The sequence below is a fragment of the Microcaecilia unicolor genome, chromosome 3 (genome assembly GCF_901765095.1).
Source record: "Microcaecilia unicolor chromosome 3, aMicUni1.1, whole genome shotgun sequence".
Classification (NCBI taxonomy): Eukaryota; Metazoa; Chordata; class Amphibia; order Gymnophiona; family Siphonopidae; genus Microcaecilia; species Microcaecilia unicolor.
The window spans coordinates 79,662,605-79,685,288 of record NC_044033.1 but is presented as its reverse complement, the minus strand read 5'-3'; the positions used below and the strand labels follow the sequence as shown (position 1 = coordinate 79,685,288).

At 42.5% G+C, this 22,684-nt stretch overlaps 1 protein-coding gene across 4 annotated transcripts in view; it reads left to right on the top strand.

Annotated features, from left to right (window-relative positions):
* TRERF1 (transcriptional regulating factor 1) overlaps positions 1–22,684 on the top strand; it is a 329,029-nt gene that overhangs the window by 150,046 nt on the left and 156,299 nt on the right. For 3 of the 4 annotated variants that reach the window (XM_030196092.1, XM_030196089.1, XM_030196091.1), the window contains exon 2: positions 7,747–7,860. The gene's annotated coding sequence lies outside the window, so the exon portion shown is untranslated. Of the gene's footprint in view, positions 1–2,024; positions 2,036–7,746; positions 7,861–22,684 lie in introns of those variants that run through there. The other variant, XM_030196090.1, reaches the window with a different exon arrangement.

The following is a 22,684-nucleotide window of genomic DNA, read 5'->3' as shown; positions in this document are numbered from 1 at the left end:
CCTGAGACCTCTACAGTATGCTCTACTCCAAAGATGGTCTCCAGTATCTCAGGATTACCAATGCAGACTCTCTTGGCTCCCTGCGGCCCAACTCAGCATGGAGTGATGGCTCTCAGACAGTATGCTGCGGCAAGGAATGCCGCTGGCGCTCCCTGATTGGTGCCTAGTGGTGACAGATGCCAGTCTGAAAGGCTGGGGCGCACATTGCAAGGGGAAGCATGCCCAGGGTCTATGGACACCCGAGGAGTCGGAGTGGTCCATCAACCGCCTAGAGTTGAAAGCGGTGTTTCAGGTGCTTCTGGCCTTTCAAGTGACCCTGGAAGGATTGGCTGTGATGTAGGACAACACGACAGCAGTGGCCTACATAAATTGACAAGGCGGCACTCTGTGCAGAGCTCTAACCGCACAGGCCGAACAAATTTGCCACTGGGCTGAGCTGCATCTACAGTTTCTGTCGGCAGCTCACATTGCAGGTCAGAGCAACGTGCAAGCCGATTATCTAAGCAGGCATCAGATCGATCCAGCGGAGTGGGAACTTGCAGACGAAGTGTTCCTGCAGATATGTGCCAAGTGGGGCAAGCCCGTGATGGATCTATTGGCGACAAGCACCAATGCCAAAGTCTTCAGGAGACGGAGAGATCCTCGCTCGGCGGGGTTGGATGCCTTGGCTCAACCCTGGCCTCCGGGCATACTGTATGTGTTCCCTCCATGGCCCTTGATAGGGTGAGTGCTCCTGCGGATTCGGCTGCATCCAGGAGAAGTGGTTCTCATCGCCCAGGAGGCCTTGGTATGCGGACATCTGACAGATGCTCGTAGAGGATCCCCTTCAGTTACCTCTGGTTCCCAACCTGTTGTCACATGGTCTGGTGACCATGGAGGACGCTGGCCGATTTGGTCTTATGGCCTGTCGATTGAGAGGGCGCAATTGAGAGGCAGAGGCTATTCCAATAAAGTAATTACCACTCTCCTGCAAGCCAGCAAGCGTTCCACTTCTGTGGCTTATGCCAGGATTTGGCGCCAGTTTGAAGTCTGGTGTGCTTCCAGAGAGATCACACCCCTGCGGGCTCCTGTCTCGCTGATTCTGGACTTTTTGCAGGATGGTGTACAAAAAGGCTTGGCCTGTAATTCCCTACGGGTGCAAGTGGCAGCGTTGGCCTCCCTGCGTGGCAAGGTTGAAGGTGTGTCTTTAGCTGCTCATCTGGATGTGGCACGGTTTCTTAGAGGGGTGCTTCGGCTCCGTCCTCCCGTGCGTGCACCTTGTCTAGCTTGGAACCTGGGGCTAGTGCTGAAGGCCCTTCAGGGTGCTCCCTTTGAACCGCTCCGGCGTGCTTCAGAGAAAGATTTGACACTGAAGGCCATCTTGTTAGTGGCCATTACTTCGGCGAGACGGGTGTCAGAGCTTCAGGCACTGTCCTGTAGAGACCCTTTTCTGCAGTTTTCAGAGTCGGGGGTCATGGTTCGGACCGTGCCTTCCTTCTTGCCTAAGGTTGTTTCAGCGTTTCACCTAAACCAACCTATTTTCTTGCCCTCCTTTGTCGAGGAGGAGTTTCCAGAATCTTTTGGGCAATTGCACCTGTTGGACGTGCGCAGGACTCTGCTGCAGTATCTGCGAGTTACTAACTCTTTCAGGACCTCTGATCATCTGTTTGTTTTGCTATCAGGTCCTCGCAGATGGTCTCCAGCGTCTAAAGCCACTATTGCCCGCTGGCTTAAAGAATCTATCTTTTCAGCTTATTTGCTTGCCGGCCGGCCTCCGCCTGATGCCTTTAAGGCGCATTCCACTAGAGGAATTTCCTCTTCTTGGGCTGAAACTGGAGCACTCTCTCTTCAAGAGATTTGTAGTGCGGCAACATGGGCTTCTAAGCTCTCTTTTGCCCGACATTACAGGCTGGATGTGGCTGCCAGGAGGGACGCACATTTTGGAGCGCAAGTGCTGGCGTATGGTGTGGCTTGTTCCCACCCTATCTAGGGATTGCTTTGATACATCCCATCTGTAATGGCTGCATCTGCTTGATGACAAGGAAGGGAAAATTAGGTTCTTACCGTGATAATTTTCTTTCCTTTAGTCATAGCAGATGCAGCCATGATCCCTCCCTGTCTGATGCTATCTGCTGTAAATCTATTTCAGGTTCTGTTCGTGTTTCCTGGAGATTCCGTCCTTGGGAGAAAGTCGGAAAACAGTCTTCAGGATTCTTGTTCAATTAAAGGAGGATGACTTAATTCCCTCCAGTTTCATGTTTTGGAGGATGAGTTTATTCCCTCCGGGAGGATGAGTTTATTCCCTCCAGTTATGTCTCAGTGGAGGATGAGTTTATGCCCTCCGGGAGGATGTTTCATTCCCTCCATTCTGAGTTAATGCCCTTTGTTGAAGGGCCATCGTTCGCTGTGAGGAAAGCTCATGTTATTCCCATTGCGGTTTGCCATACTGCTTTGGAAGCTTCAAATACTGAAGAGAGGCAGTGGAGCAAGCTGGTATGAGGCTCTGAAAAAAGTGTGCTCTCTATCTCCCTCTGCTGGTTGATGGACACAACCCATCTGTAATGACTGCATCTGCTATGACTAAAGGAAAGAAAATTATTACGGTAAGAACCTAATTTTCCCTTCTACATGATGACAACTTTCTGAAACACATAACAGAATTAATGGGGGACAATTATTCACACTCCATCCTTGTCTTTGTCTACTATTTGGGAGTCCTATAAGGTGTGGCTGAGAGGAGAGGCTATTAGTTTCACTCTTTTCAAAAGAAAAAGCAGAGAACCAAATTGAATTCACTGGAAATAGAGATTCATGCTCTTGAATCTGCCTTGTATTTGAAAAATGATGTTTGCTCTCTGCATGATCCTCAACAGCTTAAGTTTCGGTATAACAACATATTAAATCAGACTGCTTCCGCCATTTGCTTTTAACAAAGTGCAGTATATTATGCTGAAGCTGACAAGGCGGGCAGACTTTTAGCATCTTAGCTCTGAAGTTGTCGAATGCCGCAAAGAATTACGTGAATCAAAATCACTGCAGGGACCTTGTATACTGCAACTTCTGATATTCTCCACTCTTTTAGTTCCTTTTATACTAAGCTTGGTAATACAGAATCTAGTGCTACTAAAGAAAGCGTATTTGATTTTTTTTTAACTCTATTAAATTACCTCACCTCTCCCCCACATTCTAGTACCTTGTTAAGCCAGCCTATCACTAATGAAGAAATTGTCTGCTATAAACTCTTTGGCAATGTTTAAGGCCTCAGGTTCTGATGGCTTGCTATCTGATTTTTATAAGGCTTTTTCTACCCTCCTTACTCCAAAATTGCACTCCTATTTTCAAGTTATTATATCTCATCTTACCTCTTTAGGTAAGATGAGATATAATTATCATGTTTTTTAGAAGCTGTTATTGTTGTCCTGCCTAAACCTAACAGAGTTACATAATTAGTTCAAAACTACTACTCAATATCACTCTTCAATTTGGATTGGAAGATTTTTGCAAAATTATTAGTTAGTAGACTTTGAAAAAGTGATGTCTTCTCTTATTCATTATGATCAAGTTGACTTTCTCAATGGGAGATTTGGTTCTGACAATACAAGACTTTTTTGTCATCTGTTCCACTCTGCTCAGTCTGTGGCTGCTCCTATTCTCTCAGTTTCAATAGATGCTGAGAAGGCCTTTGAATGAGTAGAGTGGAAGTATTTATTTTGTATATTACAACACTTTGGCTTTTCAGAAGAATACATTCATATGGTACGCCTTTTGTACTCTTCACTGTCGGCCCAAATTTCAGCAAATGGTGAAGTATCCGAACCAGTCGTACTTCAGAGGCAGATGCCAAGGATGCCTCTTGTCACCTTTATTATTTAATTTGGCCCTGGAACCAAATTTGGATTATGCTTTTCAAGAAGACGAGTGAGACACTTTTTGGCTCTCCACCTTTTTCTCTTCCAGATCTTTCTCCCTAACCCAGTCTATGTTCTTCTTAGCACATAGATCTTGCTGGACACCCATTAGGTCACTTCTTACAGACCCTTCCATATCCAAGACCTGTTGGACCTGTAGAATGAAACTAGGCTTTGTTAAACATTTAATATATTTGTACATGTGTCCATAATTACTGGAAATCTGTTTGGCCCAATGTAGAGGATCCGTTTGGTCCACCATCTGCAATTTTTTTTTTAATTTAAATTGTGAGATCTCCTACAGAACTGTCATTGTACGCTCTTTGGTCCCTGCTTACTAAGATGCACTAGCGTGTTTAGCATAATAACGCTAGAGACACCTATATATTCCTATGGGTGTCTCTGGCATTAGCACTCGCTTATTTTAGTGCACGCTAAATACACTAGCGTGCCTACAGCACGGCTTAGTAAACAGGGTCCTTTTATGTTTGTTGTCTTCACTTAATCAGTATGAGTGTTCTTTATTGGATACATTACTGTCTTTGACTCTTAAAATTATTTTAAACTCATAGGAAGATTGATCCAAATTTTACTATGATAACTGGTGGAACTTAGTGTGTTTCTTACAGATGTGAAACTTACCTTGCCAAGAAAGCAAACCTTTCAGTTAAATTTAATGTTAAATGGTCGTCTCTAAAACCTTATGTTAATCATAACACCTGATTTATTTTTCTATATATATGCCCGATTGATATTTGCTTTATCTTTATTTCCCAGCAGTAGTATCCATGCTGCCATTTGTTTTTCTTATTAATGTTCTTGTTATGGTTTTATCATTGGTTATTGATACTGCTATGAAAATTTCATAAATAAACAAACTAGAAATAAAAAAGAAAAAGGGTCTGGCCTTGGTGAGAGTCAAAGGTGGAGTCCTCACTTATACATTTAGTAGCAGTATTCAGCCACTAAATAGATAGTTATGTGTTTAGAATTAGGTCGTAAGAATTTAAGAATAGCCATACTGGGTCAGACCGTCTAGTATCCTGTTTCCAACGGTGGCCAGAGTCACAAGTACCTGGCAGAAACCCAAATAGTAGCAACATTCCATGCTACCAATCCCAGGGCAAACAGTGGCTTCCCCATGTCTGTCTCAATAGCAGACTATGGAGTTTTCCGCCAGGAACTTGTCCATACCTTTCTTAAACCCAGATAGGTTAACCGCTGTTACTACATCTTCCAGCAAAGAGTTCCAAAACTTTTCATTGAGTGAAAAAAATATTTTCTCCTATTTGTTTTAAAAGTATTTCCATGTAACTTCTTTGATTGCCATCTAGTCTCTGTACTTTTTGAAAGAGTAAAAAATCGATTCACTTCTTCTCATTCTATACCACTCAAGATTTTGTAGACCTCAATCATATCTCCCATCAGCCGTCTCTTTCCCTAACCTCTTTAGTCTTTGCTCATAGCCTTTTATCATTTTCGTCACTCTTCTTTGAACTTTTCTAATTCCACTATATCTTTTTTTAGTTATGGCGACCAGAACTGAACACAATACTCAAGGTCAGGTTGCACCATGCAGTGATACAGATGCATTATAGTATTCTCATTTTATTTACTATCCCTTTTCTAATAATTCCTAGTATCCTGTGTGCTTTTTTGGCTGAGACGCACACTGGGCAGATGATTTCTGCAAATTTTCTACAACAAGACCTAGATCTTTTTCTTGGGTGCTGACCCCCAAGGTGGACCCTAGTATCAGGTAACTATGATTCTGATTATTCTTTGTAAAGTGCATCACTTTGCATTTGTCCACATTAAATTTCATCTGCCATTTGGAAGCTCAGTCTTCCAATTTCCTAAGTCTTCCTGCAGTTTTTAACAGTTTGCATGTGTTTTAACAGCCTTGAATAGTTTTGTGCCATCTGCAAATTTAATCACCTCACTCATTGTTCTGATTTCCAGATCATTTATAATATGTTAAATAACACCGATCCCAGTACAGATCCCTGTGGCACTCTACTATTCACTTTCCATCATTGAGAGAAACGGCCATTTAACCCTACCCTCTGCTTTCTGTCCATTAACCAATTCCTAATCCACAACAGAACATTGCCTCCTCTCCCATGACTCTAAATTTTCTCAGGAGTCTTTAATGAGGAACTTTGTTAAAAGCTTTCTGAAAATCTAGATACACTACATCTACTGGCTCACCTTTATCCACATGTTTATTTACGTCTTCAAAGAAACGAAGCAAAGTGGTGAGGCAAGACTTCCCTTGGCTGAAACCATGCTGACTCTGTCCCATTAAACCATGTTTATGTATTCCATAATTTTATTCTTTATAATAATTTCCACTATTTTACCCGATACTGACATCAGGCTTACCAGTCTGTAATTTCCCGGATCACCCCTGGAACCCTTTTTAAAAATCGGTCTTCACATTGGCCACCCTCCAATCTTCAGGTACTACGAATGAGTTTAAAGACAGGTTACATATTACTAACAGCAGATCAGCAATTTCATGCTTAAGTTCTTTGAGTACACTTGGAAGTATGCCATCCAGTACAGGTGATTTATTACTCTTTAATTTGTCAAGTTGGCTCAGTACACCTTCCAGGTTCACCGAGATTTCTTTCAATTCCTCCGCATCATCACCTTTGAAAACCATTTCTTGTACAGGTAGATCTCTTACATCTTCTGTAAAGACCGAAGCAAAGAATTCATTCAGTTTCTCTAATATGGCCTTGTCCTCCCTGAATGCCTCTTTTGCTCCTTCATGATCTGACAATCCAACGGATTCCCTTGCAGGCTTTCTGCTTCTGATGTACCTGAAAAAGTTGTTACTGTGAGTTTTTGCCTCTGCGGCAAGTTTCTTTTCATATTCTCTTTTAGTGTTCTTTATCAAAATAGTAGGCCTAACATTAAATAGATAAGTGCTTTGTATGGCTGCTGGTCAAATGTGTATTCAGTGGTGCTGTTCATTTAACTGGGGGCACTTAACTTTGTACACTGGCTAGACCGGCTGAATATGAGGCCCAGTATGTTTTTGGTGTAACATTTTTTTTGTAGTATGTGTAATCTTGAAAAGATAAAGTGGCAAAACCAACAAAACAATACTGCTTATGTTCAGGGTTATAACAGCACCCAGGGTTAGGCCCAGTGGGATTATGTGGCAGTTGTCCATGCACTAGGGTTCCATAAGGAGTATTTGCTCAGTGACTACTAGCTTTTCAGCCTTAATGGTTTTCCAACTGATCACGAATTTATAATTTGTTTATTTATGCTTTAGATTGATAGCTACTCCCCTAACAAGTCTCATATATGGTTTTAACCTCCACCTTAACCATATATCATATAGAAATATTTCATATGTTTTTTATCGCCTCAGCAGTGCACATGACCATGGTCATGTGCACTGCTGAGGCGATAAAAAACATAAAAAACATATGAATGATTTCTATATGATATATGGTTAAGGTGGAGGTTAAAACCATATATGAGCCTTGTTAGGGGAGTAGTTACAGTTGAAGGGCTCTTAAAGAGAGAGTTAGTAGTGCCAAGTACGTGCGGTTAGATTGATAGCTGCCATTCAAACTTGAGGTCCCACCTCCTTCAACCGACACTCCTAGTACCAATGCTGTCTACATCTCATGTTTTAATAGAAAATACTAGTAAACTTGCACACTGTGTACGTGCAGCAGATTGTGTTATGCTGAAATGAAACTGGGTGTATTTCTACACACTTTAAATCTAACCAACATTTCTGTAAGATGAAGCGTCCATGGTGCTGTTTTGTGGTGTATATCATATAGAAAAGGTGTGTGCAGTAAACCCTTAATTTTTGTTTTTGTGGTTGCAGATGAATTGTTCTGAGAGTTGAGAGAAGTGCAGATATGGGGGAAGCATGATGTACTGCAAGAGAAGGAAACAGATTAAAGCTAGAAGAAATCACATGATCCCCACAGAAATCCAGGTAAGATCTTTCATAGTAACATAGAGCAATAGATAATGGCAGACAAGGAGTAGGTAGCCCATCCAGTCTGCCCCATTTGTTTAAAAACCTTATATCCCACTATTTCCAAGGTTCAGTTCAGTTTACAACTAATGCACACAATCAGGACACCTAATATATTGCAACATTTAAAACAATGTACTAAGAAAAAACATAAAACTCTAATATCTTAAGTTTCCTGCCAAGTTGTGGTATGTGCTAGCACGTTCTTACCACAATTTAAAAGGGCTGTGGGATGTGCTTGGGCTGCACTTAGGACTATGCTAAGTCTGAGATCTGCATGTTCAAACCATGTGCTAACATTAAAAAAAAAATTTTTTTCCAAAGAAGGGATATGTCAAGGGAAGAGAGTGGGCTTTTATGCACTGATCAGCGCAGCGACATTGCCACATTCTGATTAGGGGGGAAAGGGAAATGGGACTTGATATACCACCTTTCTGAGGTTTTTGCAACTACATTCAAAGTGGTTTACATATATTCAGGTACTTATTTTGTACCAGGGCAATGGAGGGTTAAGTGACTTGCCCAGAATCATAAGGAGCTGCAGTGGGAATCGAACTCAGTTCCCCAGGATCAAAGTCCACTGCACTAACTACTAGGCTACTCCTCCATTACCGCAGCATTAATGTGTAAGCACTTACCACCTATAAAATAGTTGTTATTAAGGTATCCTTTTACTAAGCTGTGGTAAAAAGTGGCCTGTGGTAGTGTAGGCGCGTGTATTGGGCGTGCGCAGGGCCAGTTTTTTACCGTGTTCGCAAAAAAAAAAAAAAAAGTGTTTTTTTAATGGGACGGAAAAAGGTCCCTGCGGTAAAAACTGAAACCAGCATGCACCCAAACTGGCCTGAACCCTTAACACCACCCGTTGGTCTAGCAGTAAAGGCTCACACGCTTACACGCGTGTGCCAACTGCCAATTTCTGCTGGAAACGGCGCGCGTGGGAGGAAACAAATAATTCATCCAGGCATTATGGGCATGCGCCAAATCTGAAATTACTGCCAGGTGGGTGTACTGGCCTGGTGGTAGTCTCATTTGGGCATGTGCTGCACACTCATAGAACCTACCGGCAGCTTAGTAAAAGGGTCTCTAAGTGCTCACTCGCTAATTATTTTTTAATGGCAACATGCCATTAGTAGAAAAAAAATGGAAAATTGGCTATTTTACAACTGCTGTAATAATAGCAGGAAAACCCCATGTAAGGGCTTGCTAAGGCTGCTTTCTACTTCAGCTTATTAAAAAGAGCCCTACGTAGCTAAAAAAAATTAAATAAACAGGTTAAGGTGCTCATTTTCAAAGCAGATGGACCTTTTTTTAGTCATTTTAAAATGTCCATCTGCTAAAAACGTCCAAATCCTGATTTTGGAAAGTCAGAATTTGGACATTTCACACTGCAGTTCGTCCAGATAGCAAGGGGGTGTGCTTTGGGTGGGACTATGGAGTGCCCAAAAGTAGAACGTCCAATAGGGATTTTTGAATGGCAAGAACCGTCCATGTCTAAAAAGGACATTCTTTATCTAGACCTGTTTCAGTAATGTCCAAGTTTCACAAGGTTGCTCTAATTGAGCAGCCGACCACTGGAGGGTTAGGCATGACTGACCCCTGCTTAATCCCCAAGTAGTTGTTGCCCCTTTCCCTCTCCCCTGAAAGTGATCTGGAAAGGAAAACCAGGCTCTATATCAGCTGTAGGTATTTTGTCCATTCTAAGCAATGCAGCAAATAGGTCAGAGGTGTAGCCTTGTGGTTAGTTCAGTCAGCTGTGAACCTGATTCCCTCCAGTGGTCATCTGGTCATTTAGGGCAACTTTCTGTGCCTTATTAGTTATAAAGTCAGGTCTAAAATGTTGAAGTTTTCACCCTAGACATTTTCATTTTGTTCCATTATGGCTATAAAATGTCCAAGTGGTAGGCAAACCCCAAGCCTGGTCTAATCCTACCTTTGAAACGCCCCAGACATGCCCCCTCCCATGTGATCTGGATGAAATGCATAGATAAACATCTGTAAAATAGGTTTCAAAAATACCGAAGTGAACATTTTGAGAAGAAATCTGTACAAATGGTGCTTTTGGACTCTTTTTGGACATTTTTCTCTTTTGAAAATGAGTTCCAAATTGAATTACAACATAGGTCAAACAACAAAAAAAAAAAGATTATTATTTGGGAACTACAAATAAAACACAGAAACACTTAATTATAAAGTTAAAACAGGTGTAAAAAAAAAAACCAAATCAAGTTACAAAATGATTAAATAACTAGTAAAAAAGGCCCGTTTCTCTTTTAAAGGAAACGGGCGCTAGCAAGGTTTTCCTCGGAGTGTGTATGTTTGAGAGAGTGTGAATGTGCGAGTGTGCGTGTGTGTGACAGAGAGTGAGACTGGGTGCGAGTGTGTGTGTGAGATTGAGAGTATGTGCCAGGGTCCCCCCTCTCTCCCACTTACAGGGTCGCCCCCCCCCCCCCCCCCGGTATGTCTCCCATTTGCAGAGGTGTCCCTCCCTCCCTCCCTCCCTTCCTTCCTTCCTTCCTCCCTCCCAGTTGCAGGGTCCCCCTTCCCTTTTTCCCAGTTACAGGGTTCCCCCTCCCTCTTGCAGGGTCTGTGTGTCTCCCCCCTCCTTTTGTCCAGTGGAAAAAGCTGTAAAAACGGCAATGAGAAGCAGTTCCTAGGTTTCCTTTTTGGTTTTTTTTTTGAGTGTATAGGAATGACGGCTGCTTTAGGGAGTGGAATCAGAGATTAACCAAATGGCTTCCTTGCTTACCATAGACTTGCTTTGTTCACTTCCACTCCTGTCTATTGAACGTTCTGCTGCATGTCACAGCAGCCAATCAGTGGCACTTCAGGAATGATGTCACTTTTATCTACTCCACTTTCCTGAGCAGCTCTGGCAGGAAACCACGGTTCCAGGCAGCCTCAGAACGTTAGAGGTGAGAATTATTATATAGGATAATGTCTTCAAGGACTGGCAAAAAAGAATAAAAACTCAAACGTTTCAAGCCCTTAGGTAAAAAATTTCATGCCAAAACAGCTTGATAATTGATGGAGCTTTCATAGCCTTTTATAACAAACTCCTTTCACTGAAGGAAAATATATAGTAGCGGTTACATTTGCTCTAGAAATTCTGGGATTTATTGGAAAAGAGAACAGCCAAATTAAATGTTCAGGGCCAGAACATGAAAAGTTTTTTTATAAAGAACACAGACCAATTTAAGTTAAAAAAAAAAAAAAAAAAAAAACCATGCATGCACTGGTCAACAATGTACTGGAAAGGACCCCAATACTATTTAGAAACTCATATACACAGCTATTAGGATATCTCAAGGTGAATGATCTCAGTGGCGACTCATTTCACATGACCAACTCAGGGTCACGGTTCACATGCCTCCTTAGGAGAAATGAATGTGAAGGAATGATGACTTGCTCAGACTGGACCGTTCCCTGAGGCAGCTATCAACGAAATATGGCAAATGCTGGTATCCAGTCCTTCACTTTGAGATAAGTCACTTTTAACTATTGTGTTTGGAACACTAATTGATTAAAACATTTTTTTTTAACATGATAAACATAAAATTGAGCAAGGAGTAGCAGTTTCACCAGTGAGGAGGTCATGTGAAATAAGTCTCCACTAAGGCCAGGATGAACAGAGAGATGTAGAAATGTTATCAGAAATTAGGGGAGCTGACAAACTGGGGAGCACAATAATAATGGGTGATTTCAATTACCCCGATATTAACTGGGCATGCTAGGGAGGTAAAATTCCTTAACGAAATCAAGGACTGCTTTATGGAGCAGCATATACCAGAGCCAATAAGAGGAGGAAAACTTCTAGACCTAGTCCTTAGTGGAGCACATGATCTGGTGCATGAGGTAATGATGTTGGGGCCGTTTGTTAACAGTGATCATAATAGGATGAGATTTGATATCGGCTCTGGAGTAAGTACACGCAGGAAATCCAATACGTTAGCATTTAACTTTCAAAAAGGAGATTATGATAAAATGAGAAGGATGGTGAAAAAAAATAGAGGAGCAGCTGTGAAGGTCAAAAATTTACATCAGGCATGGATGCTGTTTAAAAATACCATCTTGAGACTAGAGTAGCAGACTTGGTGGAGCTGAGAGAGACAGAGAAGTACATAGAGGAGAGCTACAAGGATGTTGTAGAGAAGTCTCACCTCCAGTCTGGTAGCCCCTCTGCTGCCTTGGAGGAAGGAGGTCTCCTAGTGAAGTGGGAAGTACTCCTGTAGCCAGGACCTGCCCACCAGGGGATGTACTATCCTCTCACACCGAGGATATGTCTTCAAGTTCTGCCCAGGAGGGAAGGGTTAGGACAGCTGTTGTAGTTGGTAATGTGATCATTAGGCATATAGATAGCTGGGTGGTTGGTGGACATGAGGATCACCTGGTGACTTGCCTGCCTGGTGCGAAGGTGGTGGACCTCATGCGTCACCTAGGATCTTTAGTGTTGGGGAGGAGCCAGCTGACTTGGTACATGTGGGTGCCAATGACACAGGAAAATGTGGGAGGTAGGTTCTGGAAGCCAAATTTAGGCTCTTAGGTAGAAAGCTCAAATCCAGAACCTCTAGGATAGCATTTTCTGAAGTGCTACCCATTACACGCTTAGGGCCCAAGAGACAGGCAGAGCTCCGGAGTCTCAATGCGTGGATGAGACAATGTTGCAGGGAGGAGGGTTTTAGATTTGTCAGGCACTGGATGACATTCTGGGAAAGGGGGAGATTGTTCCAAAAGGATGGCCTCCACCTTAACTGGGATGGAACCAGGCTGCTGGCGCAAATTTTTATAAAGGAGATAGAGCAGCTTTTAAACTAGAATGGAGGAGAAAGCCGACAGTCGCCCAGGAGCGCATGGTTTGGTGTGGAGTATTCTTGAAGGATGTTATTGAAACAGGACATTTAGAAACCAGTAGAGAGGTTTCAACAATGCTTAAAGTAAGCCAGGTGCGCTTAATGAGAGAGCAGGATAAAGGATGCGCATTATCCCCTTCAACTTCTAAGCAGCTTGTAGATCAAAGGAAAAAACACAATTTGAAGTGCCTGTATACAAATGCTAGAAGCCTAAAGAATAAGATGGGAGAGTTAGAATATATAGCACTAAATGATGAGGTAGATGTGGAGGGGCATTTTCGAAAGGGACATCCACGTTTCGATTTGGACGTCCTTGCAAAACGTCCCAATCCAGGGGTGGGGAAACCTGTATTTTCGAAAGAAGGTGGACGTCCATCTTTCGTTTCGAAAATACCATCAGGGATGTCCATATCCTTAAATTTGGTCATCCTTAGAGATGGACATCCCTAGACATGGACGATTCTGATTTTTAGCGATTTTCGAAACCAAGGATGTCCATCTCAGAAACGACCAAATGCAAGCCATTTGGTTGTGGGAGGAACCAGCATTTGTAGTGCACTGGTCCCCCTGACATGCCAGGACACCAACTGGGCACCTAGGGGGCACTGCAGTGTACTTCATAAATTGCTCCCAGTTACCTAGCTTCCTTACCTTGTGTGCTGAGCCCCCCCAACCCCCCCCCCCCCAAAAAAAAAACCCACTACCCCCAACTGTACACCACTACCATAGCCCTTACGGGTGAAGGGGGGCACCTAGATGTGGGTACAGTGGGTTTCTGGTGGGTTTTGGAGGGCTCGCTGTTTCCTCCACAAACGTAACAGGTGTGTGTGTGGGGGGGGGGGGGGGGGGGAGACCTGGGTCCGCCTGCCTGAAGTGCACTCACCCACTAAAACTGCTCCAGGGACCTGCACACTGCTGTCATGGACCTGAGTATGACATCTGAGGCTGGCACGAAATATTTTGAAAGATGTTTTATGAGGGTGGGAGGGGGTTAGTGATCACTAGGGGAGTAACGGGAGGTCATCCTCAATTCTCTCCGGTGGTCATCTGGTCAGTTCGGGCACCTTTTTGTGCCTTAGTCATAAGAAAAACAGGTCTGGGTGAAAACATCCAAGTGTTTGTCGGGGACGTCCTTCTTTTTTTCGATTATGGGTCAAGGATGTCCAAGTGTTGGGCACGCCCAAGTCCCGCCTTCGCTACGCCTCCGATACGCCCCTTGAACTTTGACCGTCCCTGCTACGGAGTGCAGTTGGGGACATCCAAAATCGGCTTTCGATTATACTGATTTGGATGACCCTGGGAGAAAGACGTCCATCTTCCAATTTATGTTGAAAGATGGACGTCCTTCTCTTTCGAAAATGAACCCAGTAATAAGCATCACAGAGACTTGGTGGAAAGAGGACAATCGATGGGATACCGTGTTAACAGAGTACAAATTGTATCGCAATGATAAGGAGGATCAAATTGGAGGAGGTTTGCGCTATATGATAAAGAGGGAATTGAGTCAATTAAAATAAACATTCCATATGTCACAGACAGCAGTGTGGAATCATTATGGATACAAATTCCATGTGTGAAGGGAAGGAGTATTCTTGTAGGGGTGTTCTACCGCCTGCTGAGACAGAACAAACAGACAGATGAAGAAATGTTTACAGAGATTAGGAAAGCTGGCAAATTGGGCAATGCTATAATAATGGGTGATTTCAATTACCCCAATATTGACTGGATAAATGTTACACCATGCCAAGGAGATAAAATTTCTAGATGTAATAAACAACAAGAGGGGGAGCCATTTTGGATGTGGCCCTTGGTGGTGTGTAGGGCATAGTGCAAGAGGTGGCGGTATTGTGTCCCCTGGGAAACAGTGATTATAACATGATCAAGTTTGAGCTACTATCTGGGATGAACCCGCAAAAGAAATCTACTGTAGCTGCAAAGGTTTGGGCACTAAATCAGGCATGGACGTTATTCAAAAATACCATCTTGGAAGCCCAGTCCAGATTCATTCCACATATTTGCAAAGGTGGAAAGAAGATAAAATGTCAACCAGTGTGGTTAAAAGGTGAAGTAAAAGAGGCCATTACAACCAAAAGCTTGTCCTTCAAAGAATGGAAAAAGGACCCAAAAAGAAGAAAATAAGAAACAACATAAGCACTGGCAAGTCAGATGCAAAGCTAAAAGAAAATATGAAGGGAAACTTGCTGCAGAGGCTAAAACTCATAGCAACAACTTTTTTCAGGTACATTAGAAGCAGAAAGCCTGCGAGGGAATCCGTGGGACCATTAGATCATGAAGGAGCAAAAGGGGCACTCAGGGGAGGGCAAGGCCATAGCGGAGAAACTGAATGAATTCTTTGCTTCTGTCTTTACAGAAGAAGATGGAAGAGATCTGCCTGTACCAGAAATGGTTTTCAAGGGTGATGATGCGGAGGATTTGAAATAAATCTCGGTGAACCTGGAAGATGGGCTTAGCCAAATTGACAAATTAAAGAGTAGTAAATCACCTGGATGAGATGGCATACATCCAAGGGTACGCAAAGAAATCAAACGTGAAATTGCTGATCTGCTGTTAGTAATATGTAACCTGTCTTTAAAATCGTCCGTAGTAACAGAAGATTGGAGGGTAGCCAATGTGATGCCAATTTTTAAAAAGGGTTCTAGGGGTGATCCAGGAAATTATAGATCAGTAAGCCTCATGTTGGTGCCATTCAAAATTGTGGAAACTATTATAAATAATAGAAGTATAGAACACGTAGACAAAGAGGTCTATAAAATGGAGTGGAACGGGTAGATGTGAAGTGTGTGTTTACGCTTTCCAAAAATACTAGGACTAGGGGGCATGCGATGAAGCTACAATGTAGTAAATTTAAAACGAATCGGAGAAAATGTTTCTTCACTCAACGTGTAATTAAACTCTGGAATTCGTTGCCAGAGAATGTGGTAAAGGCGGTTAGCTTAGCAGAGTTTAAAAAAGGATTGGACGGCTTCCTAAAGTAAAAGTCCATAGACCATTATTAAATGGACTTGGGGAAAATCCACTATTTCTGGGATGAGCAGTATAGAATGTTCTGTACTTTTTTTGGGATCTTGCCAGGTATTTGTGACCTGGATTGGCCACTGTTGGAAACAGGATGCCGGGCTTGATGGCAATACTTATGTAAAGATGGTTTAATGGGACAGAGTCAGCATGGGTTCAATCGAGGGAAGTCTTGCCTCACCAATTTACTTCATTTCTTTGAAGGCGTGAATAAATTTGTGGATAAAGGTCAGCCAGTTGATGTAATGTATCTAGATTTTCAGAAAGCTTTTGATAAAGTTCCTCATGAGAGACATCTGACAAAAATAAAGAATTATGGGATAGGAGGCAAGGGTCTGGTGTGGATTAGGAATTGTCCAAGACCGAGCTCCTTGTCTTTCCTCCTAAGCCCACTTCTCCTCTTCCTCCACTCTCTATCTCTGTTGATAACACCCTCATCCTCCCCTTCCCATCTGCCCGCAACCTCGGAGTCATCTTCAACTCCTCCCTCTCCTTCTCTGCGCATATCCAACAGACTGCCAAGACCTGTCGCTTCTTTCTCCTCAACATCAGCAAAATTCGCCCTTTCCGCTCTGAGCATACCACCAGAACTCTCGTCCATGCTCTCATTACCTCTCGCCTTGATTGCTGCAACTTACTCCTCACCGGCCTACCACTCGGCCATCTATCCCCCCTTCAATCCGTTCAGAACGCTGCTGCACGTCTTATATTCCGCCAAAACCGATATACTCATATCACCCCTCTCCTTAAATCACTTCATTGGCTTCCGATCAGATATCGCATACAATTCAAGCTCCTCCTCCTTACCTACAAATGCACTCAGTCTGCGGCTCCTCACTACCTCTCCACCCTCATCTCCCCCTATGTTCCCGCCCGCAACCTCCGCTCACAGGACAAATCCCTTCTCTCAGTACCCTTCTCCACCACTGCCAACTCCAGGCTCCGCTCATTCTGCGTTGCCTCACCCTATGCCTGGAATAATCTTCCTTTACCCATACGCCATGCCCCCTCCCTACCCATCTTCAAATCTCTGCTTAAAACTCACCTCTTCAATGCTGCCTTCGGCGCCTAACCGCTCGAGAAATATAAAATACCCCAATCTATCCACCCTATCAGATTAACTGTTCACTCGTCCTCTAGATTGTTCACTTGTCTTTAGATTGTTCTCTTGTCTTTTAGATTGTAAGCTCTTTGAGCAGGGACTGTCCTTCTATGTTTGAATTGTACAGCGCTGCGTAACCCTAGTAGCGCTTTAGAAATGGTTGTTGTTGTTGGATTAGGAATTGGTTATTGGAGAGAAAACAGAGGGTAGGGTTAAATGGTTATTTCTCTCAATGGAGAAGAGTGAACAGTGGAGTGCCGCAGGGATCTGTACTGGGACCGGCCATCTCCTGATTTGTATTGGAAGATGGCTGGTCTTCTCTTTCGAAAATAAGCTGGTTGGTGTGACGTAGGGGATGACGTCAAGGTATGGAAGATAGAGAAAACCTTTTTAGTCATATTACGGTCTTTCTTAATACAGTTTGGAAAATATTGTGCCTTTGTGCGCAGGTGGAAATTATAGTCCTTCAATTTAGATTTGTAAAGAAGAAGATCAGAAGCTTTTTTTCTTCCTTGTAAGCTTGTATTTACATAATTGTTTCTTGAAAAGATGTAATCCGCTGTTATACCAAATTTGTTAACGACTGGAAGAGGCAGACTGAAATGGCTTAATAGGGGCAATTTGATCAAGACCTGTGGACAAAACAAAATGGGAATCAAAATCCGAAGGGAAAGGGAATAAGGACAGAGAGAGAGAGAGAGATTGTGGGTCAATCTGAGACTATTGGGGACATGGAGGTGGGACGTAATGTAAAAATGAACTGCCAGATGGTCAGACCATTGGTTGGCAGTAGAGTAGAAAGAGGTAAGCATGAGGGACGAATCATCCGGACATATACATAATGCGATCAACGGTATGACCCTTCTGGCATATTCTCACATCCCTCCCATCTCCCCTTGGACCTGTCTTCATAACTTTAGTATTATACTGCTGGTCCTGCACTTTAGCGTCAGGTGGGAAGGCACCAGCGATATGCAGTGGGAGCACTGCCTCAAAGTTTTAAAGTGACAGTGCACTTTGGCAACATCTACACTGGGCTGTTTGGATGATGGGGGCAGACTGACCATTGGAACAATAGGGCAGTGCCCAAGGTTCCACAGCAGTAAGTGGCTCACCTGTCCCCTAGGTTCCATCTAATTTAATCACTTTTGGTAGATGGTTAGGGACCCATGGCCCTTATTGCCTGAGGGCCCAGAACACTGTCAGTCTGCCCCTGGTGGATGATATCACTTACATGTGAGAATATATTCCTGCTGTCCTCTGTGAACATCTGCTACAGGTAAGTAACTTTGCTTTACATAGCAAGTAGAGAATAGAGGGAAGAGACAGACATGGGGAAGCAACTGCTTGCCCTGGGATTGGTAGTATGGAATGTTGCCACAATCTGGGTTTTTGCCAGGTACTTATGACCTGGCTTGGCCACTGTTGGAAACATGATAGATCTACTGTTGGTCTGACCCAGTATGGCTACTCTTATGTTCTTATGAGATGGGAGTAGGGAAGGTGAGGAAGCAGGAGGTAGGCAAAACGTAGAGTAGAAGTAACCTGAAGACTTTTGAAACAGTCATGTTTTGAATTTTCTAAATAATGGTTCAGTCTATCATAGTGAGCTATCATGTTCTTTTGTTGCTGTAGTAGTAACCATATGTATTATGGGGGATTCCAAATCCACTCACACATAACGGTGCATTTGCTGTGGTTTGTAGGCAGTCAGTAGCTTTAGACAGTGTCATGTGTCAGAATTCTCTTTTTTTCTTAGAACTAGAGAATCCAGCATGTAATCTGGGTATGGTTTTAGTTGCTAATGTGAGTCAGTGAAGATACAATACTTAACACAAGAACCATCTCTCCTGTTCATGAAAACTTACTTGCTACATATCCTGTGGTTAACAGCTTAAGATATTACTGTGAAATATCACTATGATTTAAAAATAGGCAAAGCATTCTATAACAGTTCAGAACACAATGCAATAACCATTAATTGAACAGGATGTAGAGACCACATAAATGGCAAAGGTCCCTCCTTCAGATGTCTGAAAGAGGAATCTTAAAAACACATGGGCATCATTGTAGTTGGATAACTTTTTATGTTGGGCTAACTTAATGAATGTGGTTTTTTTCATGATGAATATTACTAGAAATGCATACCCACTTTTTGGATTTTTGATTATGTATGGGAGGGGTGTCCCGGTTGTGGGGTGGCCCATAGAAGGATTCACACTAGAGGTGTGCATGGGGATGGAGACCATGGGAAATCTGTGGGAATATGTGGTATTGGTGTCAACAGATCCATTTATGCTAGGGATGGGGTGAGGATGGATCCAAACTGACTAGGGCGGGTGGGGTTGGGGACCAAATAATGCCTCATGCACACCTCTAATTCACAGCCCAGGTCCTCTACAGAACATTTACTTTTCTTGGACATCTGCCCTCTTCACTCAGTGCACATGCTTTTATTCAAGAGAAGAGGTTCTCTCCAGGAGGGGGGGGGGGGGGGGGGGACTTCTCTTCAAGGCCCTGGCAAAGAGGTGCGCTCCAAATCACTTTACTGAAGATAAATGGAAACCAAACACTGTGTTGAGGTAGTCTTTGTCTTGAGATTTTACAGCATTAAACATAGTAGTACTCCACACTCTTCATTTATCTGTGTCTGTGATCCCTTTCATTAGATATTAATCTCTTTTTAGAAGGTAGGGATTTTCTCTTTGCTAGGCAGACCTGTTTCTTTCTGCACAAAACTCCAGTTTCTCCATTCATTCCATTCCATTCTCTTCTATTTTGACTGTCTCAAAATGGAAATTTTCCCCAAACTTTATTCTCTTTAATTCAGTGCCTGGTTTGTTCTTCTCTCTTTTGTTCTGTCTTTCACATGCATTTCATGTAAGATAATAACTGAAAACACAAGAGAGGCTTCTCAATGGACACAGAAATAACCAGGCCCAAACTAGGCTTATATAGGGACTTGCAGAACCATTGCAGCCATCCCAGCAAGGGATGCTAAAGCAAAATGGTATATACCACCTCTGTTTCCTAGAGCACTTTGGACTTGTGAGATCCTGGAAGGATCCTTGCACTTATATCTAACCCACTCTTAAGTCCAAATGTTTTCTTAAATATTCTTTAGACTGTTGGGTCTTGAGTTATTACTGAAAAAGGTGTGAGCTAAAGCCATATAAATAAAAAATAAAAATGTGTACATATGCATGTATATGCTAGCATTCTAACACTTATGCATGTAACTTGCACATATATATTAGTGCCTAGTGTATAGAATTGCTCCGTTTGTGCTTTCCCTTGATCCAGCACGAGGCAAAGAACTTAATCTGATTCGTCCAACAAGGCCAATATCTGAAATCAATTGAATTCCCGAAACTGCACTATCCCCTATTTTAGTTGTGTTTACATAAGTTTTCTCACCATGGAGGCCAGCTTAACCAGAAAGTTTCCAACCTCCTCCTTACTTTTTCTTTGGTGTAAATGACCACATTCACCCTTCTCAAGTCATCTGGCACCACTGCTACATAAGTATTGCCATACTGGGACAGACCGAAGGTCCATCAAGCCCAGCATCCTGTTTCCAACAATGGACAATCCAGGTCACAAGTACCTGCAAGATCTCAAAACAGTCTTTCAATACATTTTATACTGCTTATCCTAGAAACCGGTTTCAGCTTCAGTGCAGATGTAGCTTCAGATTTACTGCAAAACACTCTGATATTAACGCCAATTGATAGTGACACTTTAGACTCAGAATGGGAGACTCTTTTGTCCAATTTCAAATCGTCTCTTAAACTTGAAATGAACAGTTCAGCCCTAGTAGAATACTGCAGAGCTGAGCAGATCCCCCGTGGCTTGCGAATTTACAAGGCACCTCAAATATTCAAAGAGCAAGAGGATTTTTATCACCAAATAGAACATGATATTAAACAAATGTTCCCTAGACCTCATGCTCTTGATTATTGAACAGTCAAGGGCAGTTTTACAACAAGAAAAAGAACTCCTTGATAAGGAACTTGAATGGATCAAACAGGGAGTATCCGAGCAAGTTTTTTTCTCCAAATATTCACAATTAAAAGAGAACTTAGAACAGTTTAAAGAGACATTAAGGAAAACGAAATTGAAGAAATTATCCAGGGATAGAGGTGATTATTCATTGGGATGTGTATACCCGTGGATGTACAATAAAGGCAATCAGGCCAATGAAACGACAACATCTAGTACAGCTGTTACAAGTCAAAAACAGGTGGCGTTTAAAGCCTTCCAGTTTACAGAGAGCTCCTCTGGTAGCGATACCGAAGATTTTTTAGACCACAGACAAACAAGATCGTCAAGATCAAGGGGCAACAGAAGGGGTATGAACAGAGGTCCACCCAGGTCACGCCCATGGACATGGTCCCAATTTCAATAGATCAAAATGTAATAAATTTGTCAACACACACTTTCAATTCGGCAGAAATCTCTCTATTATCCAAAGGTCTGTCCTATGTGCCAGCTCAATCTTTCAATATTTTTCAATTCAGAATAGATCTTGAAAAATTCATTCGTGCTTTACAATTAAAGATCTATTTCAAGGACAATGATACTCAAGATTCTTCTTCTCGAGTCAAAGATAAATCTCAATGGATACCGCCAGTTCCCATCGATCCAGTTGTGGCAGTTTTCAAACAGCTAGTCTTAAGAGATGTATGTCAGTTACATAAAAAAGAGTCACGTTGTTTTCATGGCAATTTGACTTATAATGAACGTAAAGCCCTACAATCGTTGAAGAAGAACACAGGTATAATATTGAAACTTGCAGACAAGGGCGGTGCAACTGTCATTTTGGACAGGTCTAAATATGTAACAGAGATTTATTCACAGTTGGCAGATAACGACATCTTATGTTAGATTATATCATGATCCTACGAAAGATCTACAAGAAAATATAATGGATATCACCACAAGGGCTGAGGAAGCAGGTTTCCTCACGAAAAAAGAGTTTCAATATTTGAACAGGAAATTTCCGACCATTCCAGTCCTGTATATATTACCGAAGGTCCACAAAGACCTATATAATCCTCCCCGCAGGCTGATTATGTCCTCTCGTGGCTCCCTCCTTGAACCGTTATCAGAATACGTGGATACGTTCTTACAAGACTTTGTTAAAACCACTCCAACATACATTAAAGATACCACACATTTCCTCAACAATTCTACAAGACATACAGTTACCGGATTCCCCTATTGTAATGGCTACCTTTGACATAAAATCTTTGTATACCATGATCCCGCAAGATGAGCTGTTGGGAGTTATTGAAGAAACCTTGAGGGCTCGTCCCAGCCCACAGCATGTTCCTACCGATTTCCTGTGCAAACTGGCAGTAATAGCATTGTGTAATAACTTTTTTTGTTTTCAAGATGATTTGTACATGCAAAAATCGGGAGTGGCCATGGGAGCTACATTCGCTCCAACTTTAGCCAACTTATACATGGCACGGTTTGAAGAGAGATGGTTGACAGGATCCCCTTTTAAAGATCGTTTGGGGACCTGGAGACGCTACATTGACGACATCTTTATAGTATGGTATGGCAGTGTGGAAGAATTACAAGAGTTCCATCGATGGCTGAATCAACGCCATTCCAGGATTCAATTCACTTTAACCTGGTCAGAAACAAAGATACATTTTTTAGATGTTGAGATCTGCTTATCTGAGAAACAATTCATCACGAAAGTGTTTTATCAAGAGCACTGATCGAAACACCTTTCTAGACTATGGCAGTTGCCATCCTAAGGCACTAAGGCAGAGTCTCCCCTTTT